Raw genomic sequence first — 10387 nt, forward strand, 5'->3', positions numbered from 1 at the left:
GCATTCCAAGTCAAAAAGATACGCTGATTCAAATTTTTAATTCGAGTTGAGATGTGACATTTTTTTAGAGTTTTTATTGTAACAAAAAAAGTTAGATGTGACATTTTTTGAGAGCTTTTTACTGTAAAAATCTAAAATTGAAAACTCGAATCGGTGAAATGAATGAGGCTTAAAAACCACGACCGATTTAGCGACTCAATCCCAATTATAGGCCGGAACTACTAAAAAATTTGATTGAAACGCTCTATAAGGTAATACTTGTACCGAGTTTTAAAGAAAGAAAATCGAAGAGGTACACAACTAATTGAGTATACAAATGGCTCTTTCAAACACACCACTATAATAAGTAGATAACTCCGATCGATTGAGATCGAGAGACTAAAAGCACTGGGGCCTACCACAACACCGTGAAGAAAAACTTGCGGACTAAACCTAAAAACAACATTGGAAGGTGGGGGAACCACCTCTGGAATTAAACGACACAACAGAAACACACTAAAACTAAATGGCAGAAACATCAACGGCTTTATTTGACAACCACACGAAACAAGACAAAAGGACAAAGACCAAGTGACACTCGCCGAATCTCCAATGATAAGCCAACCACTGTCGTTGATGAGCAAATGAGTCTCAATGCTGCGAGCAAGCCAAAGAAATGCCGAAAAAAGGCCAAGCCACTGCTGTCACCCTGCGCTGCCAACTAACTAAAATGTTTCACCCATTGAGCCGCTACCCCACCAGGGCTGAAACCCTATAACGCGGCAATACCAAGGCACCCGCACGTCCCTAGCCCGCAGCAACAAGCACGACCTCTCTACCTCCACCTCCATCTCCAGCCATTGCATCACACCACAGGGGGCATAACTTTGCCGGCGTACGGACGTGCCCATAATGGGAAGCCAAGCACACACCAAAAAAGCCATCTCCACCACCCTTTCCTCCCACCTAAACAACAGCCTTGTTGACTCCCTCACTGTGAGGATCCAAGCCGCACCACCCAAACCTCTTTTCATAGGGCCGGCAGTCCAGAGTCAAGCCCAAGGGCATCGCCGAACTTTGGCCCTTTGAAACTCATTGCAAAAGCGGCACAAAGAAAGCAAGAGGGAGAGAAGAAGAAACCCTACTGAGTTGTTTACAGTTCTCCCTCAATGCCAATTTTATATTTGACACGATAGCACATGTTAATTTTTATTTGTACTCAAACGCATAATACTATTTAAAATATTAAAAATTTCTTTTCTTATCATCATTAAGAGTCCGTTTGTTTCATATATTCAAACTCAAATTATTGATCTGCTACAGTGTTTTATCCCATAAAATAATTAAATGTTAAACGTTAGAATCAATAATCATGATGTGAGTATACCTTTTAAACGAGCCCTAAATTTTAAAAAGTGTAAAAATAAACATCTAATTTTAAAGTAATTTAAAAGGCAAAAGGTGTAAGATTTAGGGCATGTTTATTTGGCCGTATTAGAGTAATGTACTGTATGACAATACAATAATACCATGTTTAGTGTAATCATCGTATTGAATAAGCTAATGCAGATAGTAAACTAATATGATCTATATCGTATTATTGAATATGACTCATTTTTAGTGTATTGTATTGTATTACTTTGTTGCGAGTCCACGATTCATGTTGAGGTTGGGCACGACTCGGGGTCGGGGTTGGACCGACATAGAGTCAATACTAGATCTTATGATTGTTTAAAAATTGAGGGGCACAATGCAAATTTTTTTTTTTTTTAAATTACATCTTGGCCCTTTAAATTTTACAAAATTACATTCTGATCCTAAAATTTTTATAAAAATACATTTTGACCTTAAAACTTTTGAAAAAAGTATGTTTTGACCCTAAATTTTTTAAAAAAATTACATTTTGACCTTAAAATTTTTAAATTTTACATTTTAGTCCCGTGTACAATACATTACACTAAACACCGATTGTATTATGACAATACAACATAACAGAAGACAATAAAATACACCCTATATAATATAATACAATACAAACTACCAAACAAATGAAAGTAACCATATCAACTAATAGGAATCAAATGTCACATTTGTTATATGTTATACGGTGTCAGTCGTTAGAAAAGAATCTAGTAGATGCCATAGAGAAATTTAATAGATTATTTTTTCAAAAAAAAAAAAAACTTAATAACCCGCTAGAAAGAGGAATCTGGTAGATGTTAGAAAGCAATTTAGTATATTATCTTTTATTTTCAACAAAAATAATTACTAACCATCTACGGTTGACAATGCCGGCCGCCAGAGAAGAATCTGATAAATATAAGAGAAGAATTTAATATATTATTTTTTATATTCTATCAGATTATCCAAACGCTGCCGACTGTTAGAGAGAAAGAGAACAATTTGGTAGATTATTTTTCATACGAGTAACATGATAATTATCATGGATATATTAGCTAATAGGCTAATAGTGATACTACATTTTATTTTATATAACGTTTATTAATATTGAATAAATTTCTATCCTTATTATTTATTTACAGCATGAAGCAATACAGGGAACAATTCGAGCACGTGATTCGGACTATATTTCTCAAAAAATTGAACAAGGCAATATATACAATATTAGTAACTTTTATGTTACTGAAAATAAACCAACATACAAAGTCGTTCCACACATTGCTATGATCCAATTTGCACGAGCAACATCTTTTATTCCAATAATGGAAGACGCACCATATATCCCATTTCACAAATTCTACTTCATAGAATTCGACCAGCTATATCAAAGAATAAATAATACTGAGATATTAACAGGTAATATATGTTACTTAATTTGCTTTATTATTACTATAGATATTTCTTGAATATTTATTTACAAAATTTCCCTGTTTATATATATTATTAGATGTTATTGGAGTATTAACAAGTGTCCAAGCACTCGAACATACACATGTCAGCACCAGACCAACAACACGGCGATCCATAATGATACAAAACACCAGGTACAATAAATTTATACTTTTTTCCCTCACATTTGCTATTCATTACAACTACTTAACGTGAATACAATATTTTTTCACTTTTATGATTCAATTTTATTAATCATTTTTATGAACTGCATTTTTTCAACAGAAATGAACAACTACAGGTAAGTCTATGGGGACATAAAGCCGAGCAATTTGATGAGAATGTACTTAAAACATTAAAGTCACCACTTGTCGCAGTTTTCTCAACAATGTTGACAAAGCAATATTTAGGTATTTTTAACATTACTTTATTATAACATTTCTTTATACATATATAAAAAATATATCATACATTTATTATTTACTCTATTATATTTCTAAGTAACTCATATGTTTCAAGTACATCAGCAACAATTTTCTATATTGACCCAGACATCCCAGAAATAACAACATTAAAGACAAGGTAAACACACATATATATATATAATATATTCTAATAAATTTATTATATTATATAATCATAAATTTTATTTATATTTTCCTTAACTTATTCGTATTTTTATACATACAGATTTTCCTATCAAAATCAACAAATTGAATTCCTACCACCATCAAAAACACCTATCCAAACAATTGAAGAACAAATATCAGCAAATAGAAGAACAATAAACGAACTCAAAACATTGGATGCACAAAATAATCTGGTTAGTACTATTAACTTTCCTATTATTTTTTTACTACACTTAGTAAAAAATTTAAAACCACAATATTCTATCTTTTATGTAGGGTGGAAAATTCACTGTAAGAGTGACCATAGTAAACTTTTCAACATCTCGAGGATGGTTCTACAATTCTTGCCCCATATGTTATCGACAACTAAAACAAGCAAGAATAGGTTGGTGGTGCGACAGTCATGGCCACATAAAATCAACACCATCTCCATGGTAATTATATTTATTACCATGCCATTTTTATTTATTATATATCTTTATTTACTTTAACAAAATTTTAATAACATTTAAAAAATATTTATATATATGTTACAGGTACAGATTAACAATCCAAATTGAAGATCATATTGGAAACATGGAAGTTATCACTTTTGGCAAAACCGCTCAGGCATTAATAAAAAAACTGTGTTTTGCACTAACAATTGACGAAGGCTTTACCGATCCATTTATAATACCACCAGCTATCGATCAGATCCGAGGACAATCAAAAATCTTCCAAGTCTTCTTTCAACAACGAGGCACCCAAATGAGCACATTAATTTCCAAAATGTTTGAAGACATCCATGTTCTATCATCGCCACCAAAACAGTTAACTGGAGGAACAGAAGATCCACAAATGTAAATAATGTTTTTTAAATTTTTTATCAACTATACATAAATAATATTTATATTATATTGATCACAATTTTAAAAATCTTCTCATTTTTCAGCCCACAACTAATACCATCATCACAACTATCAACACCAACCACATTTGATCCACACACTCCAACACCAAAAAAACCTGGTACAAGGTAAGCCACATTCAACGCACCAAATATTATCAATTAATTTAAAAACATATCTACCAATTATTCCCTTTTTTCAGCCCTGAATCAAGAACAACAAGACAATCTGCAAAACGTCTAAAAACAAGGTAAAATAAATATTTTTATAATATTTATTTCATACTATATAATTTAACCATCTTTATTTCTCTTAACACTTATATTTACAACTAATTTTCTCATTTTTATATTTATAGCTGAAAGAAATGAAATGATCAAGACCCGCAATAGCGTTTTTTTTATTCTATACAATCTGTATATATATAAATATTATAAATAATAGTAATATATAAGTCTGTGTAAATATGTTTGTACAAATTTTATATCTATCATATGATACAATACTGTATAATACATAGATATATTTTTTAAATACAACTATCATATAATATAATACTGTATTCCGCAGCAACGCGCGGAATACATGCTCGTTGCATTCTAAATCAAAAAGATATAAAAGACCACGACCCATTTAGCAAGTCAACCTCAATTATAGATCGGAACTATTAGAAAATTTGATTGAAACGCTCTATAAGGTAATACGTGTATTGAGTTTCAAAGAGAGAAAATTGAAAAGGTACACAACTAATCGAGCACACAAATGGTTCTTTCAAACACACTACTATAATAGGTAGATAACTCTGATCGATTGAGATCGAGAGACTAAAAGCACTAGGGCCTACCACAATACCGTGAAGAAAAACTTGCAGACTAGACCTAAAAACTACGCTGGAATGTGGGGGAACCATCTCTGAAACTAAATGACATAACAGAAACACACTAAAACTAAACGGTAGAAACATCAACGGCTTTATTTGACAAGCACATGAAACAAGACAAAAGGACAAAGACCAATGACACTGGCCGAATCTCCAATGATAAGCCAACCATTGTCGTCGATGAGCAAAGGAGTCTCAATGCTGCGAGCAAGCCAAAGAAACGCCAGAAAAAGGCCAAGCCACTGCTGTCACTCCCCGCTGCCAACTAATTAAAATGTTTCACCCATTGAGCCGCTACCCCACCGGGGCTGAAACCCCTATAACACAGCAACACCAAGGCACCCACACGTCCATAGCCCGCAGCAAAAAGCGCAACCTCTCTACCTCCACCTCTATCTCCGGCCGGTGCATCACACCACAGTGGGCATAACTTTGCCGGCGTACGGACATGCCCAAAATGGGAAGCCAAGCACACACTAGAAAAAGCCATTTCCACCACCCTTTCCTCCCACCTAAACAATGGCCTTGTCGACCCCCTCACCGTGGGGATCCAAGCCGCACCACCCAAGCCTCTTTTCATAGGGCCGGCAGTCCAGAGTTAAGCCCAAGGGCAGCGCCAAACTTCGGCCCTTTGAAACTCATTGCAAAAGCGGCGCAAAGAAAAGCGAGAGGGAGAGAAGAAGAAACCCTACTGAGTTGTTTACAGTTCTCCCTCAATGCCAATTTTATATTTGACACAATAATACATGTTAATTTTTATTTGCACTCAAATGCATAATACTATTTAAAATGTTAAAAATTTCTTTTCTTATCATCATTAAAAGTCCGTTTGTTTCATATATTCAAACTCAAATTATTGATCTGCTACAGTGTTTTTCTCCCATAAAAAAATTAAATGTCAAACGTTAGAATCAAGAATCATGGGTTGAGTATACCTTTTAAACGGGCCCTAAATTTTAAAAAGTGTAAAAATAAACATCTAATTTTAAAGAAATTTAAAAGGCAAACGGTGTAATGATTTAGGACATGTTTGTTTGACCGTATTAGAGTAATATACTGTATAATAATACAATAATACCATATTTAGTGTAATCATCGTATTGCATAAGCTAATGCGGATAGTAAACTAATACGGTCTATATCGTATTATTGAATACGACTCATTTTTAGTGTATTGTATCGTATTACTTTGTTATGGGTCCATGATTCATGTTAAGGTTGGGCTTGACTTGGGGTCGAGGTCGGACCAACATAGAGTCAATACTGGATCTTCTGATTGTTTAAAAATTGAGGGGCACAATGCAAATTTATTTTTTTTAAAAAATTACATCTTGGCCCTTTACATTTTATAAAATTACATTTTAATCCTAAAATTTTTATAAAATTACATTTTAACCCTAAACTTTTGAAAAAAATTATGTTTTGACCCTAAATTTAAAAAAAAATTACATTTTGAACTTAAAATTTTTAAATTTTACATTTTAGCCCCATGTACAATACATTACACCAACACCGATTGTATTATGACAATACATCAGAATAGAAGACAATAAAATACACCCTATATAATATAATACAATACAAGCTACCAAAAAAATGAAAAAGTAACCATATCAACTAATATGAATCAAATGTCACATTTGTTATATGTTATACGGTGTCAGCCGTTAGAAAAGAATCTAGTAGATGCCGTAGAGAAATTTAATAGATTTTTTTTTCAACAAAAAAAAAAACTTAATAACCCGCTAGAAAGAGGAATCTGGTAGATGTTAGAAAGCAATTTAGTATATTATCTTTTATTTTCAACAAAAATAATTACTAACCATCTACGGTTGGCAATGCCGGCCGCCAGAGAAGAATCTGATAAATATAAGAAACGAATTTAATAGATTATTTTTCATATTCTATCAGATTATCCAAACGCTGTCAACTGTTGGAGAGAAAGAGAACAATTTGGTAGATTATTTTTCATACGAGTAACATGAGAATTATCACGGATATATTAGCTAATAGGCTAATAGTGATACTCGACAAGAATGGGAGATATATGTAGTCCTATATACTCATAATTTGAAAGTGGGTACGTTATCATCGTCATCATCAGTTTTGCCATATGCTAAATTTGTTTTCGTGCGCGGTACTTGAGTCGCTATAAACTACAAAAAGAACTCCTTAAATTCATTCCAGCAATAGAAATGCAATGATGTTGGCTTAATGTCCAAGCCAAGTATGTCTTCCACCACTCCATATTGTCTTCTTGCTTTGGGTTTGCAATTCAATCCTTTAAATCTACGCTGGAATTGATCAAACACCACCACTCAACCTTCTCTCTCCCAATAAATATATAATTGACTTCATGTATATAAATACACACACGCAGATATATACACATGTATTACTTGTATTAACTAATTTGTCATGTCGAGCACTAAATAACAAATGCAAAAATGCAACCTTATGACCAATCGCATATGTCTTCCACGTACTGTATTTGTGATCAACAAACTCAACAAAGTAACGGTGTTTTTTCTTTAAGTGGACGTTTGGTTCATGAATTTAGAATTATTCTCGATTTACGTGTATTTTTTGTGAGAGAAAATACTGTAACGAGCCATGAACCATGATCCGAATCATGACACGAATCCACCAACCAAACTCACATTAAATATAATAAATCTTATTAAGCAATTAAGCCTTGGCCCTTAAATAAAGACCTAAGGAATCCCCATATTCTTCGCTAGAGGGACATATCCGGTGTTTAATCCTATGTGTTTCCAAACACAGGACAAAATCTAATAAAATCTCATCCAATTTTGAACAATCTAATGCTAACTTTCTAATCCTATCTAGCTAGTCCGAAGTACCAAACAAAGCCTTAAGAGGATTGGTGCACCATACGTGCATATATAAAGAAGCGCTTTCAACACCAAAAGATAAAAGTAACATGAAAAAAAAGGCAATAAACTAGCCCCTAAGCTTTTTTCGTTATCAGATTATTTCTTATTCCGTTTAGTTTAAATATTATGGGCTCGTTTAGTTCGGTAATTCGAAAATGTGACTTTATGTGAGAATTTTTTACTGTAGTAAAAAAGTTAGATGTGATTGTTTCTGAGAGCTTTTTATTATAACAAAAGTCAAATTCTAAACTCAAATCGGTAAAATGAACGGGACCTACATGACTGGAGTAACTACCACGACTACAGCCTTAGTCATATTAGGGTTTGAAAGTCAATTGTTTTTGTCCGGTTATTATTGCACTTTTCACCATACATTTTATTTTTTTTTACAACTGATAATTCTGAAGGCTTATATCTATCACTGTAAGTTCTTACAAATACATTAAGCGTAGATATATAAGTACCAATATGCACATGGACATCTCTCAAGTCTCAACGCAAACGATTGTGAAAGGATACGAAGGCATATTCATAGAAAGTAACAAGTTTATACAAACAAATAACCAATGAATTGATTACAAAAATTCTCCCTAAATTATGTGATGAATTATGACATTTCTCATTGATTTTCAAAACGTAACTTTTATTTCTCTTATAAATATTCCTCTCTGACAGCTACGTCAGTTACTTACCAGAGGCGTTTGGTAATTTTTGATTGACGAAAGTCTTCCACGAGTTCTCTAATTTGCTGGATGATTGTCTTGGAAATGTCATTCATTTCCACTAGTTTGAAGATTCGCACAACTATAGTCTGACTCCAACATCTATGTAACATTATTAAAAAGTCACGGTACATTCGAGATGTTTTTTTTATAACAAAATACACCAATATTTTATCCCTTCTTTAAGATAGACAATACTTTTGCAAAACAAATTCTATGTAAATTTCTGGCCTCGCTAATAAGGTTAAGAAATCTGCAACAAATGGATCAGGAATATTATGACAGTGTTTGAAATTAATTCTGTTTTTGTTTTTCACATTTTTCGAGAAAGAAAAATGAAAATGTTTTCAAAACGGCGTTTGACGCAATAAAGACAAAACACGGAAATGAAAATAATTTTTTAGTTTAGTGTAAAATGAGAGAAAAATAAAAAACGACTTTCAGTCATTTTTCATTTTTTGTTTTCACTTTCTCCTTTCTCGAGCAGAGGGAGAGAAAGACAGACATTAATGAGTTTTTTTACACTAAAAATAATATTTTAATAAAACTATCAAACGTATTTTTAAAAATGATTAATGTCTGAGATTGAAAACATTTTCATTTTCATACAAAAAAATAAAATTATTTTGAAACGAACTTAAAACGCGCCCTATATTTTTAAGCTGTCTAATACATAGTTTGAATTAATTTTATAAACCTTTCAAGAGAGTGAGATGTAACAGTTATGGGATGGCGGAAGAGCTTTAAGAATACAAATTTTTCCTGTGTCAATCAAATGGTGTATAGTATAAATTACTGAAACCTTCAATATATATATATATATATATATTACTAATAATGTGCTGTACATCATCCCTAATGACGCATTATTGTATCGATACCAAATCATCATATACAAAGACAGACGAATGGATTCTACACTTCTCAATCTCTGTTACGTATTCTGATCCATTGCCACGTGAGCATTATCGTTCACTTCGCTGATTCGAATTTGTAATTCGAGTTGAGATGTAATTTTGTGTGAGAGCTTTTTACTATAGTAAAAAAGTTAGATGTGACTGTTTCTGAGAGCTTTTTACTGTAACAAAACTCGAATTCTAAACTCAAATCGGCGAAATGAACAAGGATATTTAGGGTTATTCCTGAAGGGTTTATGAAATTTCACATAAATAATTACGTTTATATTGTCTTACAACTGAATATTTATTTAAAAATTTTGGGATGAAAAATGACAATACTTAAAATTCAGAGACTAATAATGCTGATAATCGATTTAGAATTTCTCGATCATTTATGAATCCATTATTATTACCCAACGCTGTAAACCAACAAAAAAATTATCTACTAATCTACTAAAAGAATAATGAAACAAATGTTGATTAGAAATAATAATGAAATATAGTAAGAGACATTATGTTTTGACTATCTTTTACTGTAAATGTCAATATTAATGCTATATTTGACATTTTAAAAAGTAAAATTAACATTTTAATATGATTTCTTATTTTATACTCAGTGCGTAATGCTATTTCAGATACTATAT

This window comes from Morus notabilis, unplaced genomic scaffold (assembly GCF_000414095.1).
Source record: "Morus notabilis unplaced genomic scaffold, ASM41409v2 Scaffold96, whole genome shotgun sequence".
NCBI lineage: Eukaryota > Viridiplantae > Streptophyta > Magnoliopsida > Rosales > Moraceae > Morus > Morus notabilis.